General features: G+C 40.7%; 1 long non-coding RNA gene and 1 pseudogene across 1 annotated transcript; one reads left to right on the top strand and one right to left on the bottom strand.

Annotated features, from left to right (window-relative positions):
• Nucleotides 1–1,450: 1,450 nt before the first annotated feature.
• LOC101970757 (MAD2L1-binding protein pseudogene) lies at nucleotides 1,451–2,509 on the bottom strand (annotated as a pseudogene).
• Nucleotides 2,510–3,636: 1,127 nt separating this feature from the next.
• Nucleotides 3,637–5,826, top strand: LOC144367382 (uncharacterized). Its single transcript, XR_013426709.1, has 2 exons — nucleotides 3,637–4,639; nucleotides 5,200–5,826. It is a non-coding gene; the product is annotated as an uncharacterized LOC144367382 (long non-coding RNA).
• The last annotated feature ends 9,962 nt before the right edge of the window (nucleotides 5,827–15,788 follow it).

Below are 15,788 nucleotides of genomic sequence, written 5' to 3'. Positions count from 1 at the left end.
ACACAACATCTTTGTTTGTATGTTGTGCTGAGGATCGAACACGGGCCGCACGAATGCCAGGTGAGCGCGCTACCACTTGAGCCACATCCCCAGCCCAGCCTTCCCGTTTTGACGTGCTAGAATTAGTTCAGTGAGCTGAGCACAAGCTGTACTACTACCAATGTCAAAAGAAACTGCTCTAGTTCTGGGCTAACCACATCTACCAATTATGCTTTTGTCACCAGTGTAGAATTGAATTATGCAAAAGATTGGTTTGGAGTTCTTCTGTGTTCGGTGACTGAGCTGTAAGAGTATTTAGCATGCTTTCAAATATGAGGGGTCAAAATCTTGGTCACAGAGCTCTACAGCAGGAATCATTATGCATGAATCTATTGTTGTGGATACTTTAGTCACTTAAATATTCATCCTGTCTTCTGGAAAAGCAGGGAAAATATTGATTCTAAATATCAAAGCAGCTGTTTTGATTCGAGTTTATCTAATAATAATAAAAAATTCTCAGACATTAACTAGACATGGGTACAAATGAGGTCACAGTTGGGTCTCCCTTTAGACCAGTTGTCTCCATATTGAAAACAACTCACACTATAGTTATGAGCTGTCCCATAATTATAAGACTTTGTCCCAAAGGCAAACACGTGAGTGAATGTCTATTGATGGCTTGACACTTGTCACCTTTATTATGAAAAAAAAAGGCTAATTTAAATGATCTACTGCTTAGTCATCTCCAAATGCTCATCTTACTTTTGAAATAGTGACTCAGCAATAAACTTTGAAGGCTGTGGGGTAGAGAATCAAGACCTTTGGATTTGCATTCTCAAAGCAAAGGTTCTAGTTCCCTATTAAGATAGTCTTGTAGTCTTTCTGCCCTTCACTTTTCTCTTTTGTAAAATGGGACAATAATATTTGTCCTTACTATCTCACAAAGTTGCAGGAATAAAATTCGATAACATTGACTCAGTTATTCTTTACAAATCAATTCATCCTTCTTTGTTCTTATAGCAGCATGTGGAATTTTAACATTGGAAAAAAAATAGCATGAGTGTTTATTTTCCTCTCCTGCTTTGGGGGTTCTTTAGACCATTTGTTTGCTTACTTGTTTTTTTGCTTGTTTTTCCTACAGCATTTAGGATGGAGCCAGGTCCTTTCACACACCAGACAAGTGCTCTACCATTGAGCTACACTACCAGCCCTCAGCCCACATTTATGGTAGGAATGAGATAAAGTTGGAAGGGGTTATTTTTAGGGTTTGAAAATATTTCTTTTTTCTAAGTCAAAAGTTTCAGGAAAATTTAATGATTCTATTCACATTATATTTAAATTCATGAGTCACACCCACTTTATTACTCTGATAGAAACTTGAAAAAAGCAGAAAAGAGATACCTCCATAGAAAAGTCTGTCTGAGAATCTATCTTTGCTTTCCAATCCTAAATAGAAACACCTGACCCAGCATCCTCTGGGAAAAATCAACCTTTAATTCGGAATTGTTCCTCAATAATGATTATTACAGTCACCGCCACATACCATCAGCCCACCAGGAAGTCAGAGGGGAGGCAAATAGCTGGGAGGACAGAGCCTTCTTTTCTACCAGGAAGCAATCCCAGCTCCAAGCAAGAGGTGCGTGACAAGGCTACTGTGTTTTTACAGTCAAGAAAAATCCCTCGTCGGTTCAATCGTGGAAGCCCTTAAGTGTCACTGGTGCCTGGAACCAAATGTAATCCTCTGAATCCATGGCTGGGAAAGAAGACCTGCCACAGGACAGGGTCACAGTGAGTTTGTGACCCCGGCTGGGCACTCGGTAGTTGAGCTTGGGTCGAAACCAATCTTCTCCGCAGTCACGGTGCCCCTGTGCCATGACAATGGTGCCCATGAGCGGAGGAGCCTGAAGCTCACTAAAGGCATCGGCCATGAAAATGGCTCGGAACAGATTGCGCAAACAGGCTGCTGTGCTCAGGGTCTGGTCGGTGCTGCAGGGGACCAGCCCGGACAGGTCAAGCTCATAGAACTCCTTGGGGTTTAGGGCATTGCCCCCGAGGAGGATCAGCACTCGTGGTACCAGTGTCCGGGCAAAGAGGTCCTCTAAATGGCTGAGGACACTGTCCAGTTCTGCCAGTGTGTGCTGGCCTTTCCTGCTGCTTGCCTCAGTGGTGACTCGAGGTGTCTTCCTGGCTGCATTCTCTGCCTGGGGAGAAGGTTTGGGGTAGAATTGCTTAAGCTGCGCATAGGGCAGAGGGAGTTGCTGGCGTTGGTATAGGACATGCTTTAAAAGTTCACAAGTAAACCGACAGCAGCCTTCCTGGCTTACAGGCCCAGGAAACACCACTGGTACCACACAGTCGCTTGAGCAGAAGAGCTCAGAAGGGTAGGAAGATTCCTGGGCAGAGGGCGTCTCAAGTAGATCTATCTGAGTGGCATTCCTTTCTTCTGACTTCTCATACCACTCCAAATCAGGGACTGCAGCAGGGGACAGCACTTCCAGCTCCGGCATCGCCATCACGACCTACTCCTTCTTCTCCCTGCACTGAGAATCAAAAATATTTCTTACTCATGCATTAATGTTGTTTCTGGTTTCCCAGCGAGTAGTTAGAAATATTGGTAACCAATAATGTTTTTTTCCCGTTTCTTTGTTTTTGCTTTGCTTTGCTTTTTTTTTGGTACTGGAGATTAAACCCAGGTCCTCATGCACTGAGCTACATTCTCGGCCCTTTTTAAAAATTTTATTTTAAAACAAGGTCATGGGGCTGGGGTTGTGGCTCAGCCGTAGAGCGCCCGCTTAGCACGTGCTCCATCGTCAGCACCACATCAAAATAAATAAAATAAAATAAAGGTATTGTGTCCAACTATAGCTAAAAAAATAATTAAAAAAAAAAAAAAACAAGGTCATGCTAAGTTGCCAAAGGCTGGCCTTGAGTTTACCATCCTCCAGAGTAGCTGGGTTCATAGGGACGTGCCACTGTGTCTGGCAGTAATCAGAAATTTTTATCAAAGAAATGGAAGAAAGCAGAAATTGAGAGAATAAATGAGGGAAGGGATTGTACTTAGTAGGCATGAGAAGCTATCAAAGAATATTCAAAATTAGAAATACCTATCAAACCAGGAAAATGTGGCTTGAGAAGGAGTCCTAAACCCAGGAGGTGCCTGAGCCCCAAAATGATAGATTGCCATGTAAAATACTGTCAAGTAACCAGGAAATGTAGAATAAGACTGTTAGCAATAATGCCCAGCTTAAGGGGTAGTCCTTCTGCCAATTACAGATTCTTCCACACACATACAACCCAGCAATGCCCCAAAGATGTCTGTAAACCCAAAGAATCCGTATGTATTAGCATAATGATGTAATAAACCCTACCTCTATGCAGAGTATGTTTGGTAGCCAGAGCTGAGATGGTGTGATGGTTTAGATGTGCTGACCCTGAAAGCTGAGTGACTCACCCCAGATGGAAATTCAACCAAGAGATTTTATTGGGGGGCTGCCCAAAGGGGAAGAAAAGGAGAGGAAGAGAGCAGCAGCAGCATTAGCCTGCAAGCTTCAGCTTAAGAAGGATTGCTTTGGCTTGTGGTCCTTGGGATGCCCTCCCCGATGACCACCATCACCTTCAGGAGCCCAGGGTCACTATTATGGTGGATGGACGCCTGATTAACGTCTCCCAGTTGCCTTGTGTCGCCTTTGGGTGCTCCCCAAAAGTTCAATTCAAATGTCCCCTTTTGAGGTGATTTATGAACGCCCACCCCTACCACTTGAGGTGACCCCTTCACCCTGCTTTCTTCTAGAACCTCTCAGTCATCCCCTTCTTAGATTTATCCAAACAGATTTGGAAACATCAGGAAACTCTATTACCTGATCCCTCCAGGTCACACGTCTCTCCCCTAACCCCTGGCAACTGAGTGTATGTCTCTCCTCCTTCTGGTGACATGCCTGTCCTGACACCTAAATGGAAGGGCCCCCTAATGGTTATCATGTGCACTTCCACTGCTGCCCACCTACAGGAGTCTGACTGCATGGTTCACATTTCCAGGCTGAAACTGGCCCTGCCTCCGACTGAGGGAGCCCACACTGACGGTCCACCGTCCTCCTCCCACAAATACGTCTGCTCCACCACTCCTGAGAATCCTTTAAAGCTCCACATCTCTCACCTGAGGGCACCTTCCCCCTTCCAAGGAGGACCTTCCTCAACCTGAGAAACCCTCACAACAACATGCTTCACTCTAGTTCCACCCTTCTCTTTGCCACCCTCCTGGCATCCACTTCCCTCACATCCACTCATCTGCTTTGTCAGACATCCCAGATTGTCCCGATAATTGGGATTTTCTTGTTTTATGCCTTTCTACCATGAATCATAAAACTCCTGCCGAAAGAAATAGGCAAAATATCTAATCAGACCTTTAACCAGCTTCTCCTCAGGGATTTCCAGCTACTTATTACCTCGGAGGACACCTGTCCCTTACATGAAGGCTTCACCAACTGCTAATGGAACTGCACCATCGTGGATGTGGAGTTACAAAACGGAAACACGACGTGGGAACTTCACCAGCCTGTCACTCAGGGTTCCTAGGCCCATTTGCTGTGGTGTGCCTCCTCCTGACTGCTGGTCTTTTCTCAGCCAGTCCCTCTCACTGGACCTCCAGCCAGAAGCTAATGAGGTTTGATAGACCCAACCTGATCTTTTCTTAAAATTGGGAGTCATCTCCCCACAAAGCCATGAAAAGCTAATTTCGGCTTTACTATAAATTACTGCAAATCCTGAACCTGCTTGGAATGCCTGCCTGTGCTTTGAACTCACCCATGCCTGGCTCTCTGACCAGATAGCAGCCCTCTCTGAAACTTTAGTGACGCCTCACAAATCTTGGCCTTCCCTGACCAGATACCGGCCCTCTCTGAGGCTCTAATGACCTTCATAAATTCTGATGTCGGGGCCAGCAAAAATGTAAACTACCATTAGTGTGATGCTCGTCAGAGTTCTGTTATCTGTAACCCCGCTTTGTGTAACTTTCTGGGCTATAAAGCTGGGCTGCAGGAAAGCTGCGGCTGCTGTTTTGTTCCCGGGGTTTTGGGTGGGAGAGGCAGCCGGGCCAGTGGAAATAATAAGCTTGCTTTAATTTGACTTTAATTGGAGTCAGTGGTCTTTTCTTGCGTCCTGGTCTAACAGGTGTCCCCTCGTCCCTCTTCTTCTCCTTGCCTTTGGGTATCTTTGGTGTTTTAGGCTCATGATGTGGCACACCTGATTCGTGGAGTTCATGGAGGCCCTCCGACAGGACAGCTGGCTGACTCCCCACCCCTATTGGCAAGGACAAGGATTGGATGGAGACTATCCTTGACCTAGTGCTTCAAGGAACTTTCATCAACTTCAGCCCCAAGGAAATTTGCATCTTCAGTGCCCTGGCCTTTACAGCTATGCTTCTCTTGTCCCCACACCCTGACCATTCCTCCCTCCCTTCACACAGGAAGTAGCCAGAGGATCTCCTCACCCTGCTTCCAACACAAAAACAAAAAGGGAGGAATGTTGGGTGTGTGGGAGACCTTGCCCTTTGGTTTTATTTCCCCCGTTGGGTTTCTCCCCGCCAAAGTTAAGTTTCTTCTCTTGAGAAGATCACAAAATCCCTTACCCCTCCCCCTCCCCTCCCAAGGGTGCCAAAGTCAAGTTTTCTCAACCAATCCCTGCAGGACAGTGTCTGCTTGCCTGTTCCTGAGTCACCCTGCCAATCAGCACCCGCCACATCACCAAAGCAACCCTTCTTAAGCTTGCAGGCTCATGCTGCTGCTGCTCCTTTCCTCTCCTTTTCTTCCCCTTTGGGCAGCCCCCCAATAAAATCTCTTGGTTGAATTTCCATCTGGGGTGAGTCACTTGCCTTTCAGAGGAGGCATTTGGTCTGGAGAGGGAGACTCACCGATTCGTAGGCTGATGGTGCAAAGGAGGCGAACAAGAAGATGGGCGCGGGTTGGTCTCTGCTCAGGTGGTGATCTATGGTGGGATGGGGGTCCTGCTTAAAGGCAGGGGAGTCCCATCTGAGCGATGGCGCCAATGAAAGCTTGGTCCTGATCTCTGATACCAATCCAATAACATCGACTCAGTTTTGAGAAAAAGGAAAATGAAGGTTTATTGCTTTGGTAGCAACAGAGAAACACCAGGTTCTCCTATCCCAAAGGCTGTGATTCTCCTCTGCAGGAACAGGGGCTTTTATAGAGGTGATTCAGAGAAAATGAGATTAGGAAGAGATCAGAAAAGACAAGATTAGGGAGGAGACTTGGAAGGAGAATGTTAGGGGAAACCAATCAGGGAGACTTGTAGGGAAAAGAAGATTGGATAAAAGAAAAAAAATGTGTAAGCTTCAAAGCCACAGGTGAACCCCTCCCTGTCTCAGTCCACAGACAACTGGCTCCATTCTTCAGGGTTCGAGGTGAGGCTGAAAATCATGGCAGAAGAGTGTGGCAGAGGGAAGCAGCTTATGTAAAATAAAAAGGTCCTCACCAAATGCCAAGTATATATACCCTAAAGGCAAAACTCCACTGACCCCCTCCACATACCAGTCAGTTAATTCCATCAGGGGATTAACTCAAAGGATTAAGGCTCTCATAAACCAATCAGTTCTCTAAAACTTCTTGCATTGCATCACAGGTGAGCTTTTGGAGGACACCTCACATCCAAACCATAACAGTGTGAGATTTATGTTGAGCCATGTTATTATTATTGCCTGTAGAAGTATGATTGCACCCATCCTGTTTATTAAAAAGGTCTATTGAATTTTTTAAAAATATCAAGAGTGATATTCTCACTTTATTTTGTTTATTTATTTTTTTATGTGGTGCTGAGAATCAAACCAGTGCCTCACATGTTGAAGGCAAGAGCTTTACCACTGAGCCACAACCCAACCCCCTACTGAAATTTTTAACTGAAAAAGAATTTTTTTTAAACTTTTTATGTGGTACTGGGGATAGAACACAGAGCCTCACACATGCCAGGCAAATATTCCCAAGTCAGAAAAATTATTTATAAATGCTGTACTTGAATCTCTTATTAGTAGTTGTCATTAGTAATTGTCTCCCATCTGGAGTCTCAGGGTCCAGATTAGAATATTGTAATAAAGTCTTGGTCAGGTGATCTAAAAATGTTGAAGGATTTTCATTCTTGGATGACTTCCTTGAGCTTTTCATAATTGAAAGGCTTATGAGCAGCCATCAAGAACACAAATAACAGGGCTGGTGTTGGGCTCAGAGGTAGAGTGCTCACCTAGCATGCGTGGGGCACTAGGTTCGATCCTCAGCACCACATAAAAAATAAAAAAGGTATTGTGTCCAAAAAAAAGAAGAAGAAGAATACAAATAACAGAGCTGGATGTGGTGGCACATGCCTGTAATCCAGTGACTCAGGAGGTTGAAGCAAGATGATTGCAAATTTGAGATTAGCCTCAACACTTTAGTGAGGTGTTAAGCCAACTTAGGGAGACTCTAGCTCAAAATAAAAGACAATAAAGGCTGAGATGTGGCTCAGTGGCTAAATTCTCCTGGGTTCAATATCTGCTACCAAAAAAAAAAAAAGAATAAGAACAAGAACAAGAAAAGAAAATAGAAGGGAAACCAGTATAATACAGGAAGAGGATCAAAGAGAGGGAGAAGAGGAGAGAAAGAGAAGATACTGGGGAATGAAATTGACCAGATTATACTGTGACATTATATGAGTGTACAAATATGTAACAATGAATATCACAATGAATGTTACAATTCATCAAAAAAAAAGAAAAATCTAAACAGATCAATAATGAATAAAGAGATTGAATCAGTAATAAAAAATAAATAAAACTCCTATCAATGAAGTCTAAAACCTGATGGGTTCACTTCTAAATTCTACCATTTAAAATTCTAATAACAATCCTTCTCAAGTTCCTCCAAAAATTCAAGAAGAAATTTCTACCCCATCTTAAGAGGCCATAATTACTCTAATATCAAAACATAGGCTAATGTCTCTGTTGAATATAGATTTAAAGTCCTCAACAAAATACTAGCAAATTAAATCCAACAATACATGAAGAGGAAGAAAAAAAAGACATCTAAGTTGCAAAAGAGAAAGTCAAATTTTTCTGTTTGCCAAGGAAATTGCCATATATGTAGAAAAACCTTGAATAATCTGCCAAAACTGTTGGAACTAATAAATTTTGTAAAACAGCAAGATACAAAATCATCATACAAAAATCAGCATTTCTATATACTAACAACAAACTATCTGGAAAAAAATGAACAGTGACATTCACAATGTCTATAAAAAATACTTAGGAATTAATTTAACCGAGGAGGTAGAAGACCTGTACACTGAAAACTATAAAACACTGTTGAAAGAAATTGAGGAAGACACAAATAAATGGAAGGTATCCCATGTTTATTGACTGGAAAAAATTAATTTACATATATATTTATTTGTTCAAATTAGTGATACATGACACTAGAATGCATTTTGATGCATCACATACAAACGGAGTATAACTTCTCATTCTTTTGGTTGTACATGATATAGAGTTACACAGGTCATGTAATCATGTATGCACACAGGGTACTTGAAAGGAAAGTGACCACAACACTCAGAGCAACCAAGAGATCTTTATTGCAGCAGTGCAAAAGAGGAGAGAGAGAGAGAGAGAGAGAGAGAGAGAGAGAGAGAGAGAGAGAAGAAAGAGAGATCAAGAGCAAGAGAGAGAGAGACAGAGAGAGCAAGAGCAAGAGAGAGGGGCCCAGCAGGCCCCTCTCAAATCTAATGGGGTCTCTGGGGTCTGCAAGCTGCCTTGTTGGCACAAGAGGGGTTAAGTGTTAAGCCTTGAGCGGGGTGGGGGGGTGTCGAGTGTTCAGACTTGATGCACACAGGTGATAAAGGACCAGACAGAGGGGGGTTGGGGTACATGGGTTATCTTGCAGCTAATATTTGTGCAGCCTGCCCTGCAGACAACTTAGTTCAGCCTGTCCTGCACCTAACAGTACTAATGTCTGATTCATTCTACTACCATTCATACTCCCATGCCTCCTCCCTTCCCTTTACTCACCTCTGTCTAGACCAAATTATCTCTATTTTCCCCTCACCTTATTGTGAATTAGCATCTGCATATCAGAGAAAACATGGAGCCTTTGATTCTTTGGGATTGGCTTATTTTATATATATAATTATTCTTCAGTTCTATCCATTTACCAGCAAATGCCATAATTTCATTCTTCTTTAAGGCTGAGTGATATTCCATTATGTATATATACCACAGTTTCTTTATCCATTCATCTGTTGAAGGGCATCTAGGTTGATTCCATAGTTTAGCTATTGTGAATTGAACTGCTATAAACACTGATGTGGTTGTAAGTATGCTGATTTTAAATCCTTTGGGTATAAACCTAGCTAGGAGTGGGGTGACTGGGTCAAATGGTAGTTCCATTGCAAGTTTTCTGAGGAATCTCCATACTGCTTTCCATAGACCAATTTGTAGTCCCACCAGCAAGGTATGAGTATACTTCCCCCTCACATCCTCATCATTCTGAATGCATTGAGATGAAATCAGTGTAGTTTTGATTTGCATTTCTCAAATTGCTAGAGATGTTGAACATTTTTTTCATATATTTGTTGATCAGTTGTATTTCTTCTTCTAGGAAGTGTCTGTTCAATTCCTTTGCCCATTTGTTGATTAGGTTATTGGGTTTTTGTTTTGTTTTGTTTTGTTTTTTTTGTTTTTTTGGTGTTAAGTTTTTTGAGTTCTTTGCATATCCTGGAGATTAGTGCTGTATGTGAGGTGTGTGTGGTAAACATTTTCTCCCATTCTGAAGGCTTTCTCTTTATGTTATTGTTTCCTTTGCTATGAAGAAGATTTTTAGTTTGATTCTTGTGCATGCTAGGCTAGCAGTCTACCAACTGAGCTATATCCCAGCCCCCACTTACTGATTCTTGATTTTACTTTTTTCGCTTTAAGAGTCTTGTTAAGGAAGTCAGTTCCTAAGCTGACATGGTGAAGATTTTGGCCTACTTTTCTTCTAATTAGGTGTAGGGTCTCTGTTCTAATGCTTAAGTCTTTGATTCACTTTGAGTTGATTTTTGTGCACATCCTGCAGTCTTGAAGAACCAGAACCATGTGGATGACACAGCAAGGTCTACTGCCAGCTCACACAACACCAGGGCCCCCTGGAATTGGGGTTGCAGTGGCCTCTGTCCATGTGGCTCAGCATGGTGAAATAATGTCCTAGCCCCCTGTCCAAGAAGAGTGCCCCATGAACTTTTCTCATAGATGTTTTCTCTTCTACACCATTAAGCTTTCAGTGGGTATGGTTTTGCACATTCCAGCGATGCTCTTGAGGCGTCTTTCCCCACATCTCTGTGCAAAGTACTTAGCACCTCTTTAGAGGGTATAGTCTCTTCAATAAATACACCTTCCTTAGTCTCAGCTTTACATGCACTTTTCTGGCCAAACAGAAAGTCTTTAAATTCCTTTAACTTAAGCCAGGCATGGTGGCACATGCCTGTCATCTCAGCAGTGCCAGAGGCTGAAGTAGGAGGATTGTGAGTTCAAAGCTAGCCTCAGCAACTTAGCAAGGCCCTAAGCAACTCAGCAAAACCCTATCTCTAAATAAAATATAAAAAGGGCTAGGGACATGGCTCAGAGGTTAAGCACCCCAGGTTCAATCCCCAGTGCAAATAAATAAATAAATAACATAAAATAAAATCCTTTAATTCTGTTTTCTGCTTCCAATTCCCACAGTAAACCTGGCTAAACGTCACGAGCAATACCCATGCCGCTGACTGAATACTAAACTGCCTTGAACTTTCCTCTGCCAGATTAAATGTTTCACCACTTTTAAATTCAGCCTCACATAAAAATCTCAGGACACAGGTAAAATGTAGCCAAGTCCTTTGCCAAAAATGGTCTCTAATCCAATTCTTAATGGAGCCCTCATTTCCCTCTGAATTCTCAGGATTTTACATACTTATTGGCATTCTGGTTTTCTGAGCTCCTACCAGAATCTCCCATTAAGGCTCCACTTACAAAATTCTACATCTCTAACCTAAAAAAAAAAAAATCCCTCCTACAAACCATTTCCAAAGACTTCTGAGCCACCTGGTCAAGTTAGTTAAAGTAATGACCCCACTTCTTGGTCAATTTCTATTCTAGTCAGCTTTTCATCAAAAAAACTCAGCAAGAACAACTTAGGGAGGAAAACCCTATTTGTGTCTCATGGTTTCAAAGGTCTCCATCCATAACCAGCTGACTCCATTTTTCTCTGGGCCCAAGGAGAAGCAGCACATCATGGGGAAAGGTCCAGCGGCAGAAAGCTACTCAACTAATGGCAGGTTCAGCAAGCAGAGAGAGAGGAGGGGCCACAGGAAGAACAACTCTGGAGTCATGCCCCCAGTGACCCACATCCTCCATCCATGTCCCACCAGCCTATAGTCACTACCTAGTTAGTTCATCCAAACTAGAATGGACTGATTAGGTTACAGCTCCTGCAATTCAATCATTTCATCTCTAAATATTCCTGCATTAACAGGAGCTTTTGGGGGGGCACCTCATATGCAAATCATAATACCAGTTTGTTGGTGCTCACATTGACCATCAAGGCAGAGGTGAGACCATTAACCAATCAGATGACTGTAATCACCAATCCCCCTCCATGTGACCTTGGGAACCTGGCCATGACCATGAGGGGTAGTTCAGACAGAACAGGTACCTACCTACTCTGTTCAGACAGAACAGGTACCTACTTCCATGCCAGCAGGAACACGTAGCAAAGCAACTAACTGCTAAGATAAAGAACACTGGGAGAAAAGGGGCTCTCATCAAGACGGCAAGCTGAGGGCATAGAAACAAGAAGGGATCCTGAGGATGAACACACCTCCACATACACACTTATTGCCAGAAAGAGGAGGAAGAATGGGAGATGTAGAAACAGGTAAGACTGAAGTTTTAGGAGCTGAAAATTGAGGGTGTCTGCCTCCCAGGGCTTCTCTCTTTGGTGGATTTGTTTTTCTCCAACTCACGTTAGGCTCCTTGTTCCTTTGGTTGTTACTTGAGCCTATTCGTACCTGCAGCCACATAAAATTGTAGATTATCTTCATTACTTTCAAAGAATACAGTGTCCCTCATACTTCTTACATGAGTGTACCACCATTTTTTTTACCTCTGTCGTTGATGGGCAAGTGGAAAGAGTTCTTTCTACTCTTGGACTCTTGGGTTGTTAATTTTGCTATTTCAAAATTGCTGCCATGTATATTCTTATACCTCTCTTTGCACTGATATGAGCATACTTGGAATGTTATATATCTCAGAGTAAAATTACTGGGTTGCAGGGTATGGGTATTTCCAACTTTAGAAGACAGTGCCACCTGCTTATCAGAGGGTTTGTTCCAATTTACTTCCACCAGTGGTACATAAAATTGTCATTTGCTTTAAATCTTGTTTTCATCCAATTTAAAAATTTTAGTTTTTCTGCTGAGTGGGTAGTGGTATTTCATTGTGTTTTTAATTTTCATTTCTCTAATTAGTAATGAGGTTGAGCATCATGTCGTTTGTTTTTTGACCATCTGGATTACTGCTTTTGTAAATTTCAATCTCTTGCCAATTTTTTATTGTACTATTTGTCCTTCTCTTATTGTCCTTCTCTTGATTCATGGCAACTATTTCCATATTATAGATATTTGTCAGTGATGCATGCTGCAAATATCTTTTCCTAGCCTTTGGCTAGTTTTATTTATTCTGCTTCTACAGTCTTTTCATGAATAAAAGCTCTTTGTGTGTGTGTGTGTGTGTGTGGTACTGGGACTTAAACCCAGGGCTTCACACATGTCAGGAAATTATTCAGCCAGTGAGTTAAACACCCAATACAGAAGATTCTTTATTCTAACATAGGTTATCTATCCATACTTTTTTTAAAAGTTAAGTGGGAATCCAACCCAGGACCTCATGAATGCTAGACAAGCACTCTACCACTGAACTACCATCCCAGTCCTACATTATATTCTAAAAGTTCACTTTTCCCAATTGCTTTGCAGTGATACTCTTGCAAGAATCAATGTCTATATGCTCAAGGATTTGTTTCTGGGCTCTCTATTTTATTCTACCATTGTAATACCAATACAGCACTGACTTAATGTTCCATGATCTTTTATAAGTCTTGATACTTAGAAGAGCAAGCTTTCCTACCTTGCTTTTGTTCAAAGGAGAGTCTTAATTATTGTTGACTTTCTATATTTTCATATAGACTTTACAATTGTATTGTAAAACAAAACAAAACAAAATGAACAAAAAGAATCTATCAAGATGGAATCCAACTAAATATATAGTCCAATTGAGGCAAATTGGTGGAATGTGTGCTTGGCACATGTGAGGCCCTTGGTTGATTCTCAGCACCAAGAGACAAAAACAAAATTGGCAGGAACACCTGATATCTTCATAATATCAAGTCTTCCAATTCATAAGTATGAAATATCTCTCCAATTTTTTTTATTTTTAGTTTCTTGCAAAAATAGAGATTTTACTTATCTTTTGTAAGATTTATTTTTAATAGTTTGTATTTTTATGTCATTATAAGTGGTATCCTTTTCAAATTAATTTTCAAAAGTCAATAATGGGGGAGGGGAGGGGAGGGGGGATAGTAGAGAATAGGACTGACAGCAGAATACATCAGACACTAGAAAAGCAATATGTCAATCAATGGAAGGGTAACTGATGTGATATAGCAATTTGTATACGGGGTAAAGTTGGGAGTTCATAACCCACTTGAATCAAACTGTGAAAGATGATGTATTAAGAACTGTGTAATGTTTTGAACGACCAACAATAAAAAAAAAAAAAGTCAATAATGGGTACATTTTTGCATGTTGACTTTGTATTCAGCAATTTATTAATTCTAACATTATTAATTCTTAATAATTAATAATTAACTTATTAATTCTAATTATCTGTACATTTAAAATTTTTCCTAATTACATAATAATATTGTATTTAAACAATAACACTTCACCTTTCCTTTCCAGTTATTATGCCTCTGATTTCCAAGATGCTAAGCAATGCTGAATAAAATGGGTGACAGCAGGCATACTTGTCCTCTGGTTTTTTTCTGAAGATTTTTCTAGTTCTTGGTGTAGATTTCTTTTTCACTTATCCTGTTTGGAATTCTTTTAGTTTTCTGAAAACTGGCTTTGTTATTTTTGGAAATTGTTCAATCAAAACCCTCAAGTATTGCTTCTACATAATTTTCTTCATTATTTATGGGACCTCAAATAAGCAAATATTTAGACCAGCATTAGCAGAACATGCACAATGACAGAAATGTTTTGTATCTGTGCTGAAGCTAATGAGCATTTAAAATGTAACTAGTATGATCAAAGAACTGAATTTTAAATTTAATTTAATTGTAAGTAATATAAATTTAAATAGCCACTTCTAGCCAGTAGCTAACCATATGGAACCATTCAGCTCTAGATCCTTCTAACTCTATCAGAAATGTCTCTTATCCTTTCCTCTATATATTCTATCTTTCTGATCTATGTTTCAGTTCCTAATTCTCTCTTCAGTTTGGTCTACTACTGAACTCATCCACTGAGTTCTTAATTTTAGTTATTTAATATTTTAAAATTCTAAGATGTCATCAATTTATTTATTCACTCTTAGTCTGCTTTACAAAATGTATCTTTTAATGTGTATTTAAAATGAACAAATTAAAAAATTTAAAAAAAAAGGTACCTTTTCCCTTTTAAGATTTTCTTTACCACACTAGCTGGCCTGAAGCTATCTCAGTAGAAAGTGCTAGAAAGACATTGCAGAAAAAGGATTTTGTTTTTTGGTTACAGTATATGCTCTAGGCAGCTCTCGAAGAGTATATGGCTTTTCCAGCACCAGACTTCTGTAAGTAGGTATATCTTCCTCAGAACCCAACTTTAATAATGCATCCTGCACTGCCTCCCTGGCTGTGTTGTAGTAGAGCATCTCTAGTGGCACCCTTCCCTGTGAACAGTTTTTCCCAGTACCCTAATGGGCAGATTTCCATCAAGTTCTATCAGTACATCTTTGCCATCTAGTAAGCCACAGCTGACCACAACCTTCAACACGGTTAGAATCTCAGTCCTGTGGATAGGATAAGATTATTCCTCGTGTTCTCTCTCAGCCCTGGAGTTAGTGACTGTTCATTATATATGTTAATCCTATCATATTTAGCACTCTGTTTTCTTCTTATTAGCTGATCCCTATTGCTCTAGTTTTCTTTGTCATCATAAGAAATTGTTTATATTAAATTTTCTCCTGTTTAAATTACTGTGGGGTTTCTTTCTTGTATTTAGACTCAGACAACTATTTCAAATGTGAAATGTCACTTTTAATAGTTATCTTGCTAAAAATTTTATCTTTTATCTCCATGCACATAAAAGACAGGGATATTTTACAGTTTGTTTCTAGTAATTACACTATCTGGAGTATCCATGAATCTGTTTCTAGAATCTTTTTCCAGCACCAATAAAATAAGTTATCATGTATTTGGCCTTACTCCCTCATATAGAAGTTTATATTTGATTTTGTATTAATCATTTCAATTTTGCAATTATTTGTAGAAGTTGTGAAGACTTTTCTAGTGTTTGGTGTAGATTTCTTTTTCACTTATCCTGTTTGGAATTGTCTTGGTTTTCTGAAAACTGGCTTTATTAGTTTTGGAAATTGTTCAACCAAAATCCCTCAAGTATTGCTAATACTTTGAGATGGTTTTCTTATGTGTCTGCTAGGGTCTTAAGCATGCTAACAATCCAATATTTCCTCAACCTGGCATCCACTGAGATTTTCTGGATAATCT

Source organism: Ictidomys tridecemlineatus, chromosome 10, assembly GCF_052094955.1.
Source record: "Ictidomys tridecemlineatus isolate mIctTri1 chromosome 10, mIctTri1.hap1, whole genome shotgun sequence".
Classification (NCBI taxonomy): domain Eukaryota; kingdom Metazoa; phylum Chordata; class Mammalia; order Rodentia; family Sciuridae; genus Ictidomys; species Ictidomys tridecemlineatus.
Note: the sequence above shows the minus strand (reverse complement) of the source record. Positions and strands in the feature narration are given on the sequence as shown.